Source organism: Pleurodeles waltl, chromosome 8, assembly GCF_031143425.1.
Source record: "Pleurodeles waltl isolate 20211129_DDA chromosome 8, aPleWal1.hap1.20221129, whole genome shotgun sequence".
Taxonomy (NCBI): domain Eukaryota; kingdom Metazoa; phylum Chordata; class Amphibia; order Caudata; family Salamandridae; genus Pleurodeles; species Pleurodeles waltl.
The window spans coordinates 457,018,020-457,037,544 of NC_090447.1; positions in this window are offsets into that span (position 1 = coordinate 457,018,020).

Below are 19,525 nucleotides of genomic sequence, written 5' to 3' on the forward strand. Positions count from 1 at the left end.
CTCTGAAATCGGAAGGGAAAGTCACAGCACTGTTACCATACACTGGGGGAAAAAGTCAGACAGTAGAGAGGTAGGAGTCGTTAGGTAAATGTAATATGCCGGTGTCTACTCTTACCTGTGTGTCATTGAAAATACTGCTCTATTACTGTGTTCCTGTTGTCTATGTCGTCCTCTTCGGCTTCCTCCTCTTCACTCTCCACAGGCTCCACAGCTGCTACAACACCACCATCTGGACTATCCTCCTGCAGAAAAGGCACCTGGCGTCGCAAAGCCAGGTTGTGAAGCATACAGCAGGCCACGATGATCTGGCACACCTTCTTTGGTGAGTACATTAGGGATCCACCAGTCATATGGAGGCACCTGAACCTGGCCTTCAGGAGGCCAAAGGTGCGTTCGATCACCCTCCTAGTCCGCCCATGGGCCTCATTGTAGCGTTCCTCTGACCTGGTCCTGGGATTCCTCACTGGGGTCAGTAGCCAGCACAGGTTGGGGTAACCAGAGTCCCCTAATAGCCACACCCGGTGCCTCTGGAGTTGACCCATCACATACGGGATGCTGCTATTCCGCAGGATGTAGGCGTCATGCACTGACCCAGGGAACTTGGCATTAACATGGGAGATGTACTGGTCAGCCAAACACACCATCTGTACATTCATGGAATGATAACTTTTCCTGTTCCTGTACACCTGTTCACTCCTGCTGGGGGGTACCAAAGCCACATGTGTCCCATCAATGGCACCTATGATGTTGGGGATATGTCCAAGGGCATAGAAATCACCCTTCACTGTAGGCAAATCCCCCACCTCAGGGAACATGATGTAGCTCTGCATGTGTTTGAGCAGGGCAGAGAACACTCTGGACAACACCTTGGAAAACATGGGCTGGGACATCCCTGATGCTATGGCCACTGTTGTTTGAAATGACCCACTTGCTAAGAAATGGAGTACTGACAGCACCTGCACTAGAGGGGGGATCCCTGTGGGTTGGCGGATGGGTGACATCAGGTCTGCCTCCAGCTGGGCACACAGTTCATGTATAGTGGCTCGGTCAAACCTGTATGTCAGAATGACATGTCGTTCCTCCACTGTCGACAGGTCCACCAGCGGTCTATACACGGGAAGATTCCTCCATCTCCTCGCATGTCCCAGTGGACGGTGCCTAGGAACGACAACAGCGAGCACAGAGTCAATCAACCCACAGGTACGTTCCCACAGCTTGCACACAACACGATTCACTATGCATTGAATGGTTTGTATGAGTGTTGAGGAAAGGCCTAGGTATGTGTGACGCAGTAGAAATTAAGCCATGTGGGCCCTTGAAATGGCGGCTGCCTGACCTGTGAAGTGTGACAATGGGATGTGAGGTCAATGCGCTGGCGTGGCACACCGTGGCGGTAGGCGGTCGAAGACCACGGCGCAAAGCCGCATTGGTTAACATTGAAGCCTATGGGTTTCACGAGCCAATGACGATGTGGGCCGGCTGTCGCGGTACGCACCGCCACGGTACGCACCGCCGCGGGCGTGACCACCATTTTCTATCAGCTTAATCACTCGATACCTGATCTTCCACAGGAGAGGACCTACACTGCAAGTGCTGCTGTGACCTCGTTCTGGAAGAGACAATGGCTGCTGCGACTGGGGAAAGGGCCCCTGCCTTCACTTCTGAAGAATTGGAGAAACTCGTGGATGGGGTCCTCCCCCAGTATGCGCTACTCTACGGTCCTCCAGACCAACAGGTAAGTACACTGGGACCATGCTTTGTGGCCAATGCCTGGGTCGAGTCGGGTGGATGAAAGATGGTGGGGAGGGGAGCGATTGAGGCATGCATCAGACGACAAATGAGTGCATGTGCCACATGGCAAGGGTTGTGATGGGGGGCCACTCACATCGAGCATGCAGAAGGTGATGACAATTTTTCTCTCCCTGTACATGTCACATAGGTCAGCGCCCACCAGAAAGTCGCAATTTGGCGTGCCATCGCCAAGGACGTCCGGACCCTGGGGGTTCACAACAGACGGGGCACCCACTGCCGGAAGAGGTGGGAGGACATCCGACGCGGGAGCAGGAAGACGGCGGAGGCTCTGCTGGGGATGGCCTCCCAACGTAGGAGGGGTGCCAGTCGTCAATTGACCCCCCTGATGTCCCGGATCCTGGCGGTGGCCTACCCCGATTTGGATGGGCGCGTGAGGACATCACAGCAGACACAAGGGGGTGAGTACAAATACATTCTGCTGACTTTGCGCGCAGTGGAGGTGTCTGGGTGGGGGAGGAGGGCTGTGGGTATCCCTAGGCCAGGGCGATTTCTGTAGGCAAGGCCCATCCGTAAGGCATGGCCCTGTGCCCCCGCCCCCCCACCTCTGTAGGGTGCCAAGTACAGGTATCCATGGCCCTGTGTCATCTATGTGTGCAGTTGTCGTCCATAGGCTTGTAGGCCATGTCCCACGGATTGCGTAGTGGACCCCAAGTGCCCGCTTAGTGCAGGGGGATTCTGTGTCTGTCTTGTCCGCCAACGGTAGCGGTAATCCATGCACTCAACATGTCTTTATTTCTCCTCCCCCCCTTTTTTTTGGTCTTCCTGTTCATGTGTGCATTAGCATCATCAGGCGGAGGAGAAGTGGCATCGGAGCACGAGGGAGCTGCATCTCACATGGCCATGGCGGGCCATGCAACTGACTCGGATTTCACCAGTGAGACGGAGGGCGAGGGGAGCTCCACAGCGGGGACTCGTGCTGATGTCAGTGACAGCGACTCGTCCTCTGAAGGGAGCTCCCTTGTGGTGGTGGCAACATCCGTGCCCCCTGCAACAACAGGTACAGCCGCCACCCAGCGCACCAGCACTGCCCTCCCAGCAGCCCCTCAGCGTTTGCCCCCTGCCCGCTCACCCAGGAAGGTGGGCATCTTCTTCGCCCCAAGCACCTCAGGCCCTGCCCCTGTCACCCCTGCTGCCCTCAGTGAGGAGGTCATTGACCTCCTAAGGACCATCATTGCTGGGCAGTCTACCCTTTTGAATGCCATCCAGGGTGTACAAAGAGAGGTGCACCAGAGTAATGCATACCTGGAGGGCATTCATTCTGGTCAGGCTGCCCATCAGCGATCGTTCAACGCTCTGGCCTCAGCACTGACGGCAGCAATTGTCCCTGTCTCTAGCCTCCCCCCTCCAACTTCCTCCACCCAGACCCAATCCCCTGTACCTCTGCCTATCCCAGACACACCATCAGACCAGCCTGCACACACCTCAACACCCAAGGGAAGCACATCCAGACATAAGCACCACACATCACACAAGCATTCACACAAGCAACATCCACATGCAGACATACCAACAGCCACTGCCTCCACTGTGTCCCCCTCCTCCTCATCTCCCTCCTCCCTCCCTGTGACGTCTCCACTCACACTTGCATGCACAACATCTTCAGCCACTACGTCCATCACCAGCACACCCACCAGAACACTCCGCACACGTGCCGTCACCACCCCCACTACCATTTACGCGTCCCCTGTGTCCTCTCCAAGTGTGTCTGTCACCCCCTCCTCCAAACTACACAAACGCAGGCAGCCACCCACCCAACAGCCATCCACCTCACGACAGCCTCTAGCCCAAGCACATGCACCCAAAGACACCAGACTTCACACTCCTACAACCACATCCACTTCCTCCACTCCCATACCCACTACACCTACCCGTCCCTCTCTTTCCAAATTGATTTTCCTTTCCAAACTTGACCTCTTTCCTACAACTCCCCCACCCCGTCCGTCTCATAAGACTCCAATCAGCACCTCAGACACCACAAAATCGGGACCAGTGAAGACTGTTGTCCATGGACTGTGGAGTCCCCCACCCTCAAGGGCATCCAGTTCAGCTAGGAGCCAAGGCACGGCCAGCCCACCACCGGAAAAGCATCCTAAGATTGCCAGTGCCCGGCGCGAGCGACCAAAGACCCCAGGGACCAAAATCCCTACATTGGCACCGTCAGGAAGTGAGGTGCCACCTGGCACACCGCCAAAGGTGGGAAAGGGCCACAAGCGTGCAGGGAAGGGTGGGAAGGTAAGCATGCCCGACAAGTCCGGCAGCAGGCCAGCTGCCCAGGAGGGGCCCGCCAGCCACAGCCCAGCTGCCCAGGAGGGCCCCGCCAGCCACAGCCCAGCTGGGCAATGAAGGACCGCCAGCCACAGCCCAGCTGGGCAATCAAGGACCGCCAACTCAAGCACCGCTGAACATGGCAAGGACTGCCAAGGCAAGCACCGCTGAACAGGGCAAGGACTGCCAAGGCAAGCACCGCTGAACAGGGCAAGGACCGCTGAACAGGGCAAGGCCCGCCAAGGCAAGCACCGCTGAACAGGGCAAGGACCGCCAAGGCAAGCACCGCTGAACAGGGCAAGGACCGCCAATGCAAGCACCGCTGAACAGGGCAAGCACCGCTGAACAGGGCAAGGACCGCTGAACTGGGCCCTTCATCTCAAGCACCGCTCCGCTGGGCCCTTCATCTCAAGCACCGCTCCGCAGGGCACCGCCGTCTCAAGCACTGCTGAACTGGGCCCTTCATCTCAAGCACCGCTGAACTTGGCCCTTCATCTCAAGCACCGCTGAACTGGGCCCTTCATCTCAAGCACTGCTCCGCTGGGCCCTTCATCTCAAGCACCGCTCCGCTGGGCACCGCCGTCTCAAGCACCGCTGCACTGGGCCCTTCATCTCAAGCACCGCTGAACTGGGCCCTTCATCTCAAGCACTGCTGAACTAGGCCCTTCATCTCAAGCAACGCTGAACTGGGCCCTTCATCTCAAGCACCACTCCGCTGGGCCCTTCATCTCAAGCACCGCTCTGCTGGGCACCGCCGTCTCAAGCACCGCTGCACTGGGCCCTTCATCTCAAGCACTGCTGAACTGGGCCCTTCATCTCAAGCACCGCTGAACTGGGCCCTTCATCTCAAGCACCGCTGAACTGGGCCCTTCATCTCAAGCACCGATCCGCTGGGCTCTTCATCTCAAGCACCGCTCCGCTGGGCACCGCCGTCTCAAGCACCGCTGCACTGGGCCCTTCATCTCAAGCACCGCTGAACTGGGCCCTTCATCTCAAGCACCACTGAACTGGGCCCTTCATCTCAAGCACCGCTGAACTGGGCCCTTCATCTCAAGCACCGCTCCGCTGGGCCCTTCATCTCAAGCACCGCTCCGCTGGGCCCTTCATCTCAAGCACCGCTCCGCTGGGCACCGCCGTCTCAAGCACTGCTGCACTGGGCCCTTCATCTCAAGCACCGCTCCGCTGGGCACCGCCGTCTCAAGCACCGCTGAACTGGGCCCTTCATCTCATGCACCGCTCCGCTGGGCCCTTCATCTCAAGCACCGCTCCGCTGGGCACCTCTGTCTCAAGCACCGCTGAACTGGGCCCTTCATCTCAAGCACCGCTTCGCTGGGCCCTTCATCTCAAGCACCGCTCCACTGGGTACCGCCGTCTCAAGCACCGCTGAACTGGGCCCTTCATCTCAAGCACCGCTCCGCTGGGCCCTTCATCTCAAGCACCGCTCCGCTGGGCACCGCCGTCTCAAGCACCGCTGAACTGGGCCCTTCATCTCAAGCACCGCTCCGCTGGGCCCTTCATCTCAAGCACCGCTCCGCTGGGCACCGCCGTCTCAAGCACCTCTGCACTGGGCCCTTCATCTCAAGCACCGCTCCGCTGGGCACCGCCGTCTCAAGCACCGCTGCACTGGGCCCTTCATCTCAAGCACCGCTCCGCTGGGCACCGCCGTCTCAAGCACCGCTGAACTGGGCCCTTCATCTCAAGCACCGCTGGCCCATTGGCGGAAGGGGCAGGCCCGCATCTGTGTCGGGCAGGGCTGCACGAAGCACTCTGGGCACTAGTCCCCCTCCAGTACCAGTGGAGACTGTTATCCACTTGAGAGACTGTGGCTTTGCACTCCCCAGTATTGAACAGTGGGCAAACCACCCACTGTAAAGACTTGAGACACTGTGGCTTTGCACTCCCCAGGATATGGCAGTGGGCAAGCCACCCACTGTAGAGACTTGAGAGACTGTGGCTTTGCACTCCCCAGGATGGCACAGTGGCCATGGAGGCCTCTCGTGGATCTGGCGTCGTGGACTCATCAGGCTGAGGTGCCCCCCCTTCCCTTCCCCCTGAGGTGCCTGTAGTTTTCCTATCTGATGCCCCTGCAGTGTTCTCCCGTTGGAGGCAGGTATCCTGTGTGGGCTTTGCCCATGTGTTTTGGCCCAGTGGCCCACGAACAATGGCTGATGGACATATCGGACTGGACAATTTATGTATATGAAGTTATAGATGTGTGATATATTTTATACTCAGTCTTACAATATAATTCTATATTTATAATCATTTCCTTTTGCCTTTGCATTCTTCCGGGGGGTTTGGGGGTGTAACTGTGATGTGTTGCTATGCATTGATGTGTGTGATGTAGTGGGTGAGGGTGGGTGTGTCGCATATGTGTGTCCCCGTAATTTTTTGTCTCCCCCTCCCCTGTGTCGTAGGTGCAGTACTCACCGTTGTCTTCTGCGCCGGCGTTCGTGCTCCTGGTAGAGGAGCAGGAAGACAATGGCTGGTAGGATGTGTAGTTCGGGTTCCATGCTGTCCAGATTCCTCGTGGGGTGTATGGAGGTGAGCGTTTTCCGTTTGAAATGTCTGTTTCCGCCGTGTTTTTATCGGCGGGGCTACCGCCCCGGAAAAGGTGGCGGATTGGTGGGTTGTGATAGGGTGGGCGGTACATTGTCTCCCGCCTGTCTGTTGGCGGTGACCCGTGCGCTGTTTGTTTGTCCAGCCGTGGCGGGCGGTGTGTTAAAGTGGCGGTCTCTGTTGGCGGTTTCCGCCAGGGTCGGAATTGCATTTTTTTTACCGCCAGCCTGTTGGCGGTTTGACCGCCGCTTTAACACCGACTGCCAGGGTTGGAATGACCCCCTCTGTTCTTTCAAAGAGTACATATGTGCCACAAGACTTGATCCATGCTACAAAAAATACTGTCCACTTTAATTTATTTTTCAGAACTGGATGTTTCGCTTTACAAAACTTGGATTGTTGATCAAGCGAGAGATCTGGAAGAAGAACGGCTGGAATTTATAGGCCAGGGCAGAAGTTCTGGTGTGCAGCCTTTAACATACAGAGAGGGCAGTTCTGTTGTCTCATAGCCAACACCATCATCACCAGCAACAGAAGAATTGGACCCAACTTCTACAATGGCTTTTGCTTTAAGCGGCAGGGCTAAAGTCAAGGATAACCCCAAAGAGGTCTAACTCTGGGTGACCCAAAAGAGGTCTACCTGAATCAAAGCCCCTGGTCTATTGGTATGGGAAGATTCAACAATGGATAGAGCTTAGCAGGCTAGAAATAGAGTATCTGACTTGTCAGGTAGCCAGTGTATCCTCTGAGCATGTGTTCAGTGCAGCTGATGGAGTTGTCACAGCCAAAAGAACCAGTCTCTCACTTCAAAACATGGAGAGATTGACCATGGTAAAAATTAACCAACTCTTCATTCCAAAACTTTAAACTGTTCCTGAAACAGCAAAGGAGGGGGATAAGGGTAATTGGTCAGACTGAAGTGTGTTAACTGATCAACATCTGGGTGAACCCCCTGAGTTTGAGAATGAACTCTACTTCCCTGACTAAGAAGAGCACAACAGAAGGTTCATACATTATCGTCAAACTGCTTTGCAAAAAAAGAAAAAAAGAAAAAAGGGATATAGAAAATTATATATTTAGTGTCTGACTTATGGACCCCCACCATTTATTTGCATGTATGGAGTGGAGTTGGGCCAGTGTGCACAGAAGAATCCTCCCCATTCGCTTAAAGGACATGAAGACAATGCCTCCCATCCCTAACTTTCCTTTTTCATTTCCTAGCTGGGCTGCCAGTAAAGATCATTAATTATACAAGACTACCATTTGTTGTTGCTTCCATGGAAAACGAGAAGATACAATGGACAAATGTGCACCACACTTGGAACAGACAATTGTTGCATCAGTGAATGGTAGATTATGTGAGTGATGATTCCTGTGATTGCCTTGCTTTTATCGTTCATTATAATTACTTTCCTTGTTCACTCTTTACCTGTACTTCTTTTTTTCAAGTTCTTCAGTGACCCGTGGGTGTAGTTAAGAAATCTACACAAAAGCTCAAATTATTTTGCTTTTCTTGTTCATCCACTATAGGTCTATCTCTCTCAATCTCATTTGGGTCGGGACCCCAGCAGCCAGAAGAAGGAAGTTATAAACAATGCCTGTCTACTTTGGTGGGGAACAGCATGACTCAAATAGGCCTACTCACTCCTGTGGACTGGAGAGAGATGTGTTGCTTTGGGAAATGCCAAGCAGTGAGCTGGCTCAAAGGTCCAACTCCTCTAATTAAGTGATTGTGGTCTGGGGGGACTGTTGCTGGACATGTCAGATGATAGACTCACTCAGCTCAATGTTATGACAAATTACATTTGAGAGATTGATCAGTCAAGTATAAGCAGCTAATTGTATGGGATTGGTGGTAAAAGATTGTTCCCACTTCCCTGTTAATCCTATGTTCTGTCCTCTTGGCCCTCATCCATCATGAAGCGTATCTTCTCCTTGAATCTACAATATTGAAATGTATTTTTTGCATTCTACAGGCCTCCTCTTCTTCTGCATGGAAGCACTATAATTCACCTACTTACCATACCAGTTCAGCCCTGCACTCAAGAAGGACATTACGAGAAGAGGAATGGAGATACACCATCAATTTTGGCATTCATATACAGTATCATTTTTCTTTTCTTAACAGTAACAATGTGTAGAGCTGTTTGAGTCTTTCCTATTTTATATTTTCAAACCTATGTAACAGAACAAGTAGATAACTTGGGAGTCTGGAACTTAAGGACTGTTTGGAATGCATTTAGTAACTAAACTATATCATTCCTTGATTTCCTCCCACAACAGATGTGAAGATGTGCAGTTCATCAACTTGATCAATGTTGCGTTTGCCTTTGTCTCGCCTTTACCCAACTCCACATTTTCATCCATTCATCAAAACCCCCAGGTTGTGTGATCTTTTGAAGTGTGACTTAAGAATTTACACCATAAATGGATCACACACTTGGTGGGGCAGAGGTGGTGAATGCAATACCAACTCAATGTTACAGGATCTTCTTAACTAAACAATAGCCAATGACAGCTATAGTTTCCCACCAAGGAATTAAAGGAATATCATCATCATAGTGCAGAGTCGTAGAACAATGTCTGTTTAGTTTTTTTTTTTTTTTTTTTTAAATGAAATTGTTACCAGCTCCCCAGATTGCTTAGAAGTTACTAATGCTAATTGTTTTTGTAATGTGACTTTTTTGTCATGGTGGTCTGGTCCCAGTCTTTGAATACCCACTAACTCTGTTTTCTTTCAGTCTAGTTGCCTGTGATGAATAATCCAACAGTTGGAGTTCACCTCATGCAGAATAGGTGGGAGTGGGACCTTGCTTTCTGATGTCTTCCCTGTTAGTACAAACCTACTACTACCACCAACATTAAGAATGCCCTTCGAGAAACCTTACAATAAGGTTTGGGACGAATGAGATAGGCAGCAGACATTGCTTGGTCTGGTCAGGTAAAAAGAACTTGTTAATAACAGTATTAAATTTGTTTTTGGGAAGGAGAGATAGATAAGATTGAGATGTGTGTATATTCTGTTGGCAAACCCCATTAGTAGTCAATAGTTACAGAGGGCAGTACAAGGATAGTAACTAAACTAACTAGTATACAGTATCATTAGTAGGTGGCTTGATGCAGCAACTCCTTATCAAACAATAAAGTGAAACAGAATTAACCAGTTTTCTGTTCCCAGTGCTATTCTGAGGGCAGCATAAAATTACAGGACTGTAGGAAGAGGTAAGTAATCTACTGAAGAATAAATACATTATAAGGTACTTCAAGTAAGGAAAGCATAGGGGAAAAAGTTGATGTACAGTATAATGTGTGATAATTTCAGAGGACAGCTTCTCATCTCACCCTTGACATAAAACCACAATGCTATGCTTCGCTAAGTAGTAATACAAAGACAGATACTGACAAAGAAAAAACTAAAGCCCATTTAGTTTTGTACATTTGAAAACAACCCTCTGCACCCACAAAAGGCCTACTCTCCTCCCCAAGCAAAAAATGTGCCTTTGTCCCTTTCCTCCAACTTCCCTGCCCACCTTTTCCACCCACAACAGGCTCACTCCCTTCCCAAGCAAAAAACCCAAATGTCCCTTTCACCTCCCTTTTCCCAACTTTTGTTTCCACCCTCTCCCCCCATGACAGGCCCTTCCACCAAAAGAAATGTTTTAAGGCTTAAATGGCTTTAAGGGCATCCAGTTCCATTTTTATGTCTGCCACCTCCCACCTCTCCTGACTGAGCAGTGCCAGCTCTTGTAGGACACAGTGGAGGAGGTTGTTGGCTGATGACTAGGAAGGGGGCTCATGGTGGTTTGGGTGGTAGTGGACCCCGGCTGAAGGTAGAGCTGGCATTGGCGGGCCAGTTTAGAGGTGGGCCTGGCTGGTAGGCCAAGGAACTGGAGGCTCATGCCTCCTCCAAGGACATGAGCTGATGATATTCAGCTGGCATGGCCTCTAACATTTGGTGCCCCAGCCAGCGGCTATCTACTGATGGGATGGCTGCTGACCAATTCCAGCAGTAGCTATATCAAGAAAGTAAAACAAAAACATGAATTGTGATGCTCAGACCAAACACTTGCTTATACTGTCTATGTTTGCACAGTAGCAGAGCATTGCTATTCCCCTAGGGCCACTGAGATTTAATCTGGGTGTGATGATTAGTCACAGGGCCAAGTTTTTACAGCACATGCATCACATAATGCAATAATACTGACTGAAAGACCTACATAATAAAAACATCATTTTAGTTTAAAGGATTTCATAATGAAACTAAACAGGCACTTGAGGCCTGATTAAGAGTTTGGTGGATGGGGTTACTCCATCGCAAATGTGACAGATATCCCATCCGTCACATTACAATCCCATTATATCCTTTGGGAATCATAATATGGAGGATGGGCTATCCATCACATTTGTGACAGAGTAACTCATCAGCTAAACTCTAAATCCGGCCCTTTTTATGTTAATAATGAATTGGCAGCCATTAATGGGTAAGGTGTATATATGCTGTACAATTAATACTTGACTATATATGCAAAATGAATAGAGCCAAGCTGGCAGATATGCTGCTCTGCAGCATGTTGTTAGGGCAGCTGTAATGGCATGTTATGTTGTTAACTTCTTATAATTAATTCTAATGGTTCTGCTATTCTCCGACTCCCTTATGTTCTACCCTGAGTGCAAATTTAGTGGCTGATAGAGTTTGGTAGGTGAGATACTCTGCCACACATGTGGTGGATAATATCTGCCATATTACATTAGACAACGCATAGATGCTCGGTAATACAGCGAGAAAGATATATATTTTATTCAACAAGTTCATCATAGAGTATCCCATCCACCAAATTCTAAATCAGGCACATTACACCGTGGCCTCCATCACAAATTATTTTCAACAAATACTTCACTTAGCAGTGGGGAAATTTAGTCTACGGAGTGGTAGGTTATATGAATTGGGCTATGTAGAGGTTTACCTATAGAATAGTTAGGTGTCATCGATCATGCACTACGCTTCTGCTTAGTCACATTCGTTAACAGAAGGAAAAATTGGAACCATAAATGTATAATGGAAGCCATGAAATATGTCACTTGGGCAGAAAAATGTGGCACATGCTGAGGTAGAATTTACATTTTTGGGTAGGCCGAGACAGAAAGAAAGAATAAATAAGTACTAGTATGTGACTGGGAGGGTGCTGGGAAACACACCATGTCTTCGGTTTGTATGCTTTGCAGGCTTTGTCATGCCACAAAGATGCAAATTTCACCACCTACACTGAAGCGCCACAGTAAACCGCATGTCAGATTTAGGTGGTGAAATGCCATGGTAGGGACTGGAGGTTCTGAGCATGATATCTGCATCACTTAACAAATACAATAAGAAAGGAGGATGACTTACCACTTGTCCCTGCCACCAATGGGACGTCTCCCCCTCCATCAACTGGCTGGGCCTCCTCCAACGTCTCTGGCTGGCTGCTGCTCATGGTTCAAGGTGTAAGGGAAAACTTACTAAAAAAGGGGCAGAAGAAAGCTACAGACAGGAGAAAGTCAGCTGTGTAAAAAGGAAATATAGAAAACACAAGGAAATACAGAAATAACACACGTTAGATGGGGAGTTGAAAAAGTAAATAGTATATACAAGGCCATAATTTTACTATTGAGAATAGAAAGAAAGATATCGTAATAATAATTATGGAGTCAGCAAAACCATTTGCCACGGCCGCATCTCTAGTGGTGGTAGTCGTCTCACCTTCCGTGGTGCTGGTGAAATCAGTTTCTGGTTTGTGCGCCTTAAAGGAAAACATAAAGCACCCATTTTGAAAACCAGATTAGCGACCTAAGAAATTATTTATTTTGTACAAAGTACAAAAGGAATATCTCGCTACCGTTAGGTTAGGTATCTATCAGTATCTTCTATTGAAAAATCACTTTGGGAGGTTTGTTTGTTGGTTGACAACATTTTAAAAACCAGGGAGTCATTAAGTCAACCAAAACCTTTTTTCTCCTAATGGAGGGATAAGGCTATGTAAGGTTAAGAGTGAAACGCAATGAAGGGATGAAATGGAACGAAAAGGACATATGGTATTGAATGGTAATGGTATAGTGTCTCATATCTGCCATGCTACATTGTCATGTAAACTGCTAGTATAAGTCAACATGGGGGCCCACCATGACCAGTCTATCAATGTCCATGTGCTTTTTGATTGTGTGATCAAGAAAGCCTTTTCAGCCAAAATATTCGGTGAATACTTGGGCCTGTGATCCTCTTTACATTACCGAACTCTGTTCTCGTAACAGTACTACATAAGACATGTAAAAGAGGAGTAAGGGAAAAAAAGAGTCAGAAGAAAGCTATAGACAAGAGAAAGGCAGCTGCAGAATCAGGAAATATAGAAAACACAAGCAAATACAGAAATAACAAACATTAGATGGGGAGTTGAAAAAAGTGAATAGTATATACAAGGCCAAAATTTTGCTAGTGAGAATAGAAAGAAAGATATCGTGATAAAAATGATGGGTTCAGCAGAACCTTCTGCCGCGGCTGCAGCACTAGTGGTGGTGGTTGTCTCACCTGCCGTGGCGCTTGTGATGGTCGCAGCAGTTTTCCCATGTGCCCTCTTGTCCTTGGGTTTTTACCAAAGGAATAAAGAAGATTAAAACCAATGATTGGTGGTAACCGCGGCAGAAAAAACATTTTGACAGGCACAGCATTGTACTTTTTAAATCAGATACCTTGTTCCTAGTTTCCTAACCTGAAATTACATTTTGAACTATTCATGCATTCCAACAAAATATCTTCGCTTCTCCACCCCCTTTTGATGGGTAACGTCGGTCTCCTTTTGCGTACTGCACATCAGGGAGATTGGGACTGTAATGAGCTAGATAAGGCCACAGAGAAGAATGCTGCTGCTGGGTGAACTGGATGTCTTGGCTGCCGTGCACACATTGCCACACTCCCCCCCACCCCATAGAACCAGATGATCCAGCAGGAAGTAACCCATCATGTAAGGGAGCTAGCACTCCACCCAAAAAATGAGTGCTCCCACTTGCCCTTTACTGAAGATGGGCGTGATTGCACCCCTGGCCACCTGCGTCACCCACAAGTGATGCAAGTGGTGCTGCCTGCTTCTGCCATGATGGGACAGGAGGGAGTTGGACTGGGATGGGAAGAATACAGGAGGACAGAGAGGACAGTAAGGAAGGGAAAAACAAAGTACAAACATGTTACAAAACACACACACAAAAATATACATTCACACAGAGAAAGTCAGACAGTAATAAAAATAAGTAAAGAAAACAGTGGGATTGGGAAGTGATTGTTCAGATGAGGTGAATAGGGTTGGATTGGATTTTGGGAAACAAAAGCAGCAGAGAAAAAGGCAGGCAGGAGCAGGCAAAACATAATAGTTGTTAACTTGCACACCACATGTTGCCATCTTCACTGATTTGTCTGCGCAGAACACACTACCAGTGCTAAAATCGCAGTGCAAACAGCGCAATGTGTATTGTCTGCCCATTCATGGATCTCTGCAGAATCTTGTGGAGTTATTATGTAACTGAAATTCTTTGAGTTCCACTCTTAAATTTAACAAGAATCACAAATGCTTGTAGGAAGCTGATTGTTGCTGGATTGACCAATTGCATTTTACTTTCAAAACCTGAGGGTCAGCATATAAGCAAAGGTGCATTACTACTAGAAACTCATTTTAATAATTTAGAATGTTCTTGATGTCATTGTTATGTACTTTATATTTTGTTTTTATATTGTTGTAGTGTTTGTGGTATCCAAACAATAAAAAAAAAATTGAGTTATTCATTTTTTCTGACCTGTACAAACAGCATTCAGAGTGCTTGTCGTGGTACTAAGTGGTCTGCTTAAGTGGTGGCAAACATGCCATTGATTTGCTTCACTCTGCATCACCAATTAAAGTTACCAAGTATCTTTTAAGATCTCGTAATACAAATGTACCACAATAGTTATTTAAAACATGTTTAAAACATTAACAATATGCTTTATGTCATCAATAATTACATAGTCATTTTTATAGGTTCATCCAGAGGGGAAGTTAAAGAAGGGTGAATAAATTCAGTTTTCATTGTGAAGCATGTTTAAAAATATGATTCATACACTACCTTTATTATAAACGAGTTTTTTATTTTTAAAACATAGAAGTGCAAGACAGTTGACACAGATAGCTCAATGAGCTCAGACTCAATGGTATCATTAACAATTGTTAGTGAGACATTCCAGAAGATAAACGGCAATTCAGTGCTTAACACCACACTGAGAGTCAAAGCCCTTTCCCAACCCGTCACAGCATTCCCGACCATCGTCCCCAAACCTTCTCATGTTTTCGGAGACAACCCCTGGATTCGTTCACCAGCCTCTCCTGGCCTGAGCACCAGTCCACTCCCCTCCTCCATTTTTTAATTGAAGGACCCACAGAAGAGTTCCAGTCAGCAGCAATATCTCTTTTTGCAACTAGCAGAGCCGTACCACGAGGGCACTCTTCGCTTGCGTTCCCCCCATTTCCTCCATCACCCCCAACAGGATTAGTTTTGCAGACATCTGCATCTCCTGCCCCAACACCCTGCTCAGCTCTTGCACTACTCTGCCCCAGTATTTCTGCAACACCGGACAAGACCAGACCATATGAAAGAAATCCGCAGGCTCTCCAGCGCACCTTGGACACTGAGCCGTGGAGCGCAGTCCAGCCCGGTGTAGCGTAACTGGTGCCAAATATGCTCTGTGTAAATAGTAAAATTGCACTGCACGAAGTCTTGCCAACACCGCCAGCCCCCTTGGTGCCATCAAAGCCTCCGTCCATTTTGACTCCTCTAGGGCTACCACCCATGATTCCCATTTGGTTCTAGTTGCGTCCAGGTTCCCGGGACCATTGTTTACTAAAATTTTATAGATCTGAGAGATACCCTTCCCTCCCAGACTCCCCATGAGCAGCTTGGCCTCAAGAGGGCTGAATTTCAGCAGGGCGCCCGCAGTCGGCAAATGCTCTCCTAGAGCGTGTCGAAGCTGAAGGTATCTAAAGAACTGCGTTTGAGTTAGTTGAAAGTCTGCCTGCAGTTCCTGAAATGATTTCAGTACATCCCCCTTCCACACATCTCCCACCAATGAAATACCCAACAGGTACCATTCCACAAACCCTTCAAGAGCCGCTGTGGCACTTAACCATTTCCCCCTCCTTAGTGGGGTCTGCTGGGTGACAACAGCATTCCACTCGGTATGCCTCAACGTGGTGTGCCACGCCACGCCACGCCAAAAAAACCCACCTTAGTTACCGTTTCCATGTCCCCCGGAAGGGAAGCGTTGTATAACACATCAAGAATACGTGGAAAGCCCAGGATCTCCAACTCTACCTGATAGGCCGGGTCAGTCCACCCCCCTGTGAACCAGTCATGAATCACCAGCAGCTGGGATGCCAGGTAATATAAATAAGGATCTGAGGCGCCCAAACCCCCATCGTACATTCCTCTCCGGCAATATTGTGCCGCCACTCGGTGCCTGGCGCCTTTCCAAAGAAACAGTGTGGTGGCTCTCTCCAGAGCTCTAAACCAGGAGCGTGGGATTGGGAGGGGGAAACTCTGAAATACATACAGCAGTCTGGGCAAGACCAACATCTAGTACAGGGCCACCCGGCCCATCACATTTAGGGGCAGAGCCTGCCACCTCAGCAGGTCCGTCTTGATGCGGGCCAAAAGCGGGAATATATTTCTAGCCCACATCAGTTCAGGCAGAAGTGTCACCCAAATACCTAGATATTTAAAACTGAGCCTACTTAAGGGTATCCCATCCTGCCAGTCAAAGCAGTCACGCAAACTCACCAGGGGGACCAACACTGACTTGGCAGCGTTCATTTTGAGTCCCGACACCTCCTCATAGCGCCGCAACAGGTGAGGACTCTGCGGGCCCGATATAATGGGCTCTTACATATATAGTAGGACATCGTCGGCATATAAAGCTATCTTGTCTTCCCGGGAGAACCCCCATCTCCAACTGCGATATATTGGATCTGATCTAATCATCTGAGCTAATGGCTTAATCACCAAGATAAACAGAAGAGGGGACGGAGCACCCCTGTTGTGTGCCCCAACGAACTGCAAACACCGAGGACAAGATCCCATTAACCAGCACACGAGCTGAGGGGCTAGCATACAATGCTCTAACCAGGCAGCAAAATCTTGGTCTAAAACCTGCTCCCTGGAGCACCAAGAAGAGAAACCCCCAGTATACCGGATCAAAGGCTTTCTCAAAGTCTATAAAAGCAAGAGCAAGGTCTGGGGTAACCGGCGGTGCTCTGCCAAAGCTACCTGAAATTGGCGGATGCAATGCTGGGTGCTACGAGTTGCCATAAACCCGCATTGGTAGTATTAGTTGTGGAAGCACTCGTTTGAGACGAGTTGCGAGAATAGTAGCATAGATTTTAACCTCACTGTTAATCAACGATATCGGCCTATAATCTGCACATTGCAGTGATGGTGGCTGGGTTTTGGGGAGCACCACAGTGGTGGCTGCATCTAGCTCCTCCGGGAATTACCCCCTTTCTCCTATCCCTGCAATAAATGCCAGTAGATACAGCACCAAGTCTTCCCTGAATGCTTTATAGTACTCTGATGGGAAACCATTGGTATACAGGGTTTTCCCCGCTCCCAATGCAGAGATGGCCGTCCTGATCTCCTCTGCATCAACTGGTTCATCTAGGATCTGCATCTCCGCCGCCGGCAGTCGTGGGAGAGGAACTTCCTCCAACAACTGGCCTGCCTGGTATTAGGCAATGTGCAGTGACGCCCGATACAATGTCTGGTAGTACCGGGCAAAGGCCTCCACTATCTCCGCGTTGCCCGCGACGTAACCCCCCTTCTCGTCAGAGATTTCAGGGATGATCTTAGAAGGTCGGTGGTGAGATACCAGTCAGTATAGTAGTTTACCAGTTTTGTCCCCCCAACCATAGACCCTCGCAGTGGTAGCCCTCCACAAATGCTTTGCAGCCTCTAAAGACTGATCTCGGATTTCCTCGCAGATTAATGTGAGCTTACGCGCGACCTCCTAACTGGGTCTCGCCTCATGCTCCTTCTCCAAATTCATCGCTCGCAACTCCAACTGTTCAATACTTTGAGTTTGCAAGCGCTCCTGCTCACAGATCAGGCCTTTGGCCACACCTCGTAGGACCGCCTTGCTTACCGCCCACAGGGTTACCGAAGAAGTCATGGACCCCTCGTTTAAGTTGAAGTATTCGCGTTGTGCTTGTTGCAGATGCTCAACGTAGGCTCTGTCCTGCAGATACCACGCATTCAACCGCCACATAGGACGAGTCGATGAACGGGCCTGGCCCAGAACAAGCTGGATGGGGGCGTGGTCGGAAATTCCCCTAACTAGGATATCAATTTGGGAGAGGCTGGTACAGTCCGTACTTGGCAATAGCACCAGGTCAATTCTGGATTGCGAGCCGTGAGCCACCGATGCATGAGTGAACTGTCGCCGTCTCGGATGCCACACCCAGCAGGCATCGCAAAGCCCCATCGCCGTTAGACATCTTGTGAATCCCGCTGCCATTGTTTGCCTGTACACTGAAAGTGGACCAGCCACATCCATAGCAGGGTCTGGGGCTGTGTTGAAGGCTCCTCCCAGCATAGTTAGCCCTGGAGGCAGGTCGAGAAGCAGCTGGGTTAGGTCTCTGAGGGTCCCTCGCACCATTGCGGGAGGGGCATAGACACTAATCAAATTAATCGTTGCACCTTCCACCTTTCCTGTAATGGCCACATAACGTCCCTGCCTGTCTTTCCATACCTGGATTTTCGTTATTGGGAATGAGCGATGCAGCAATATAGCTACCCCTCGCGACCCGCGCGCAAACCTGGCGTGGTACACTCTGCCGAAACCTCTACGGACCAACAGGGGGCAGTGATCCCCGGAAAGGTGTGTTTCCTGTAGCAAGAGCACTTCAGGTCGGTATCGTTGTATGAAGCCAAACATTGTAGTGCGCTTAATTTTGTCTAAAATACCATTAACATTCCATGAGATGATCTGTGTCAGACCCATAGGAATGGTTGCTCTGAGATTCGGTAGTACAGTTCCTGGGATATGCCGCCCCTAGATCTGGAGCTCCTCCCCCGTGGTGTTTGCCTTTGCAACAAAATGAGCGCCCTTGTTCTGTCAAATGGTTCACTGAGTTTTCTGTCACCTGCACTTGCAAACAAACACAAACATACCAAAATGGTAGGAAACAGTAAAACATATCTTAGAATAAGACCCAAACTCCCCTTCCCCCCAACTCCCACCCCACCCCATACTTCCCCCCCAGAAGCATCTGTCGCCCATGTAATTCACCTCACTTTTGAACTTAGTAAGGTAGAACGTTAACTATGTGAGCAGTGGTGGACCCCTCCATAATGTTGGATCAAAAAAGGAGAAACATATATACTGGTGATTTGTCATAAGCAATATTGTCTCTCATCCAGGAAGTTAGCACCTTCCCAGATTGTCCATCGTCCTGCAAGTTACAGCACTGGACTACAGGACAGATCCGAGTCATTTACGGACCCGACCAAGCCTGTGGTGTTTCAGATGAGTCCAGATTCCCCCCAAGATCCTCCAATGACCGCTGGGGTTGTGGTTCCTTATGTGGAGTCTCAGAGGAGGAGGCCGAGCAGGAGCTCTGGTGTGTCCTGCGCCACCCGGAGCGCGTACGATGGCACTGACCAGACGGTCGCTTTTGTTGCTGGCTCCGTTGCACCCCTTCACACCCCAGGTTCGACCTTTTGTGAAATGTTCCAAGAGGGACCACCTCCATCAACCAAGTCCATGCCGTGGCCGGTTGTTCAAAGAAATGTGTTTTGTTTCCATGGACCACCCGGAGTTTCGCTGGGAATAGGAGACAATATAATA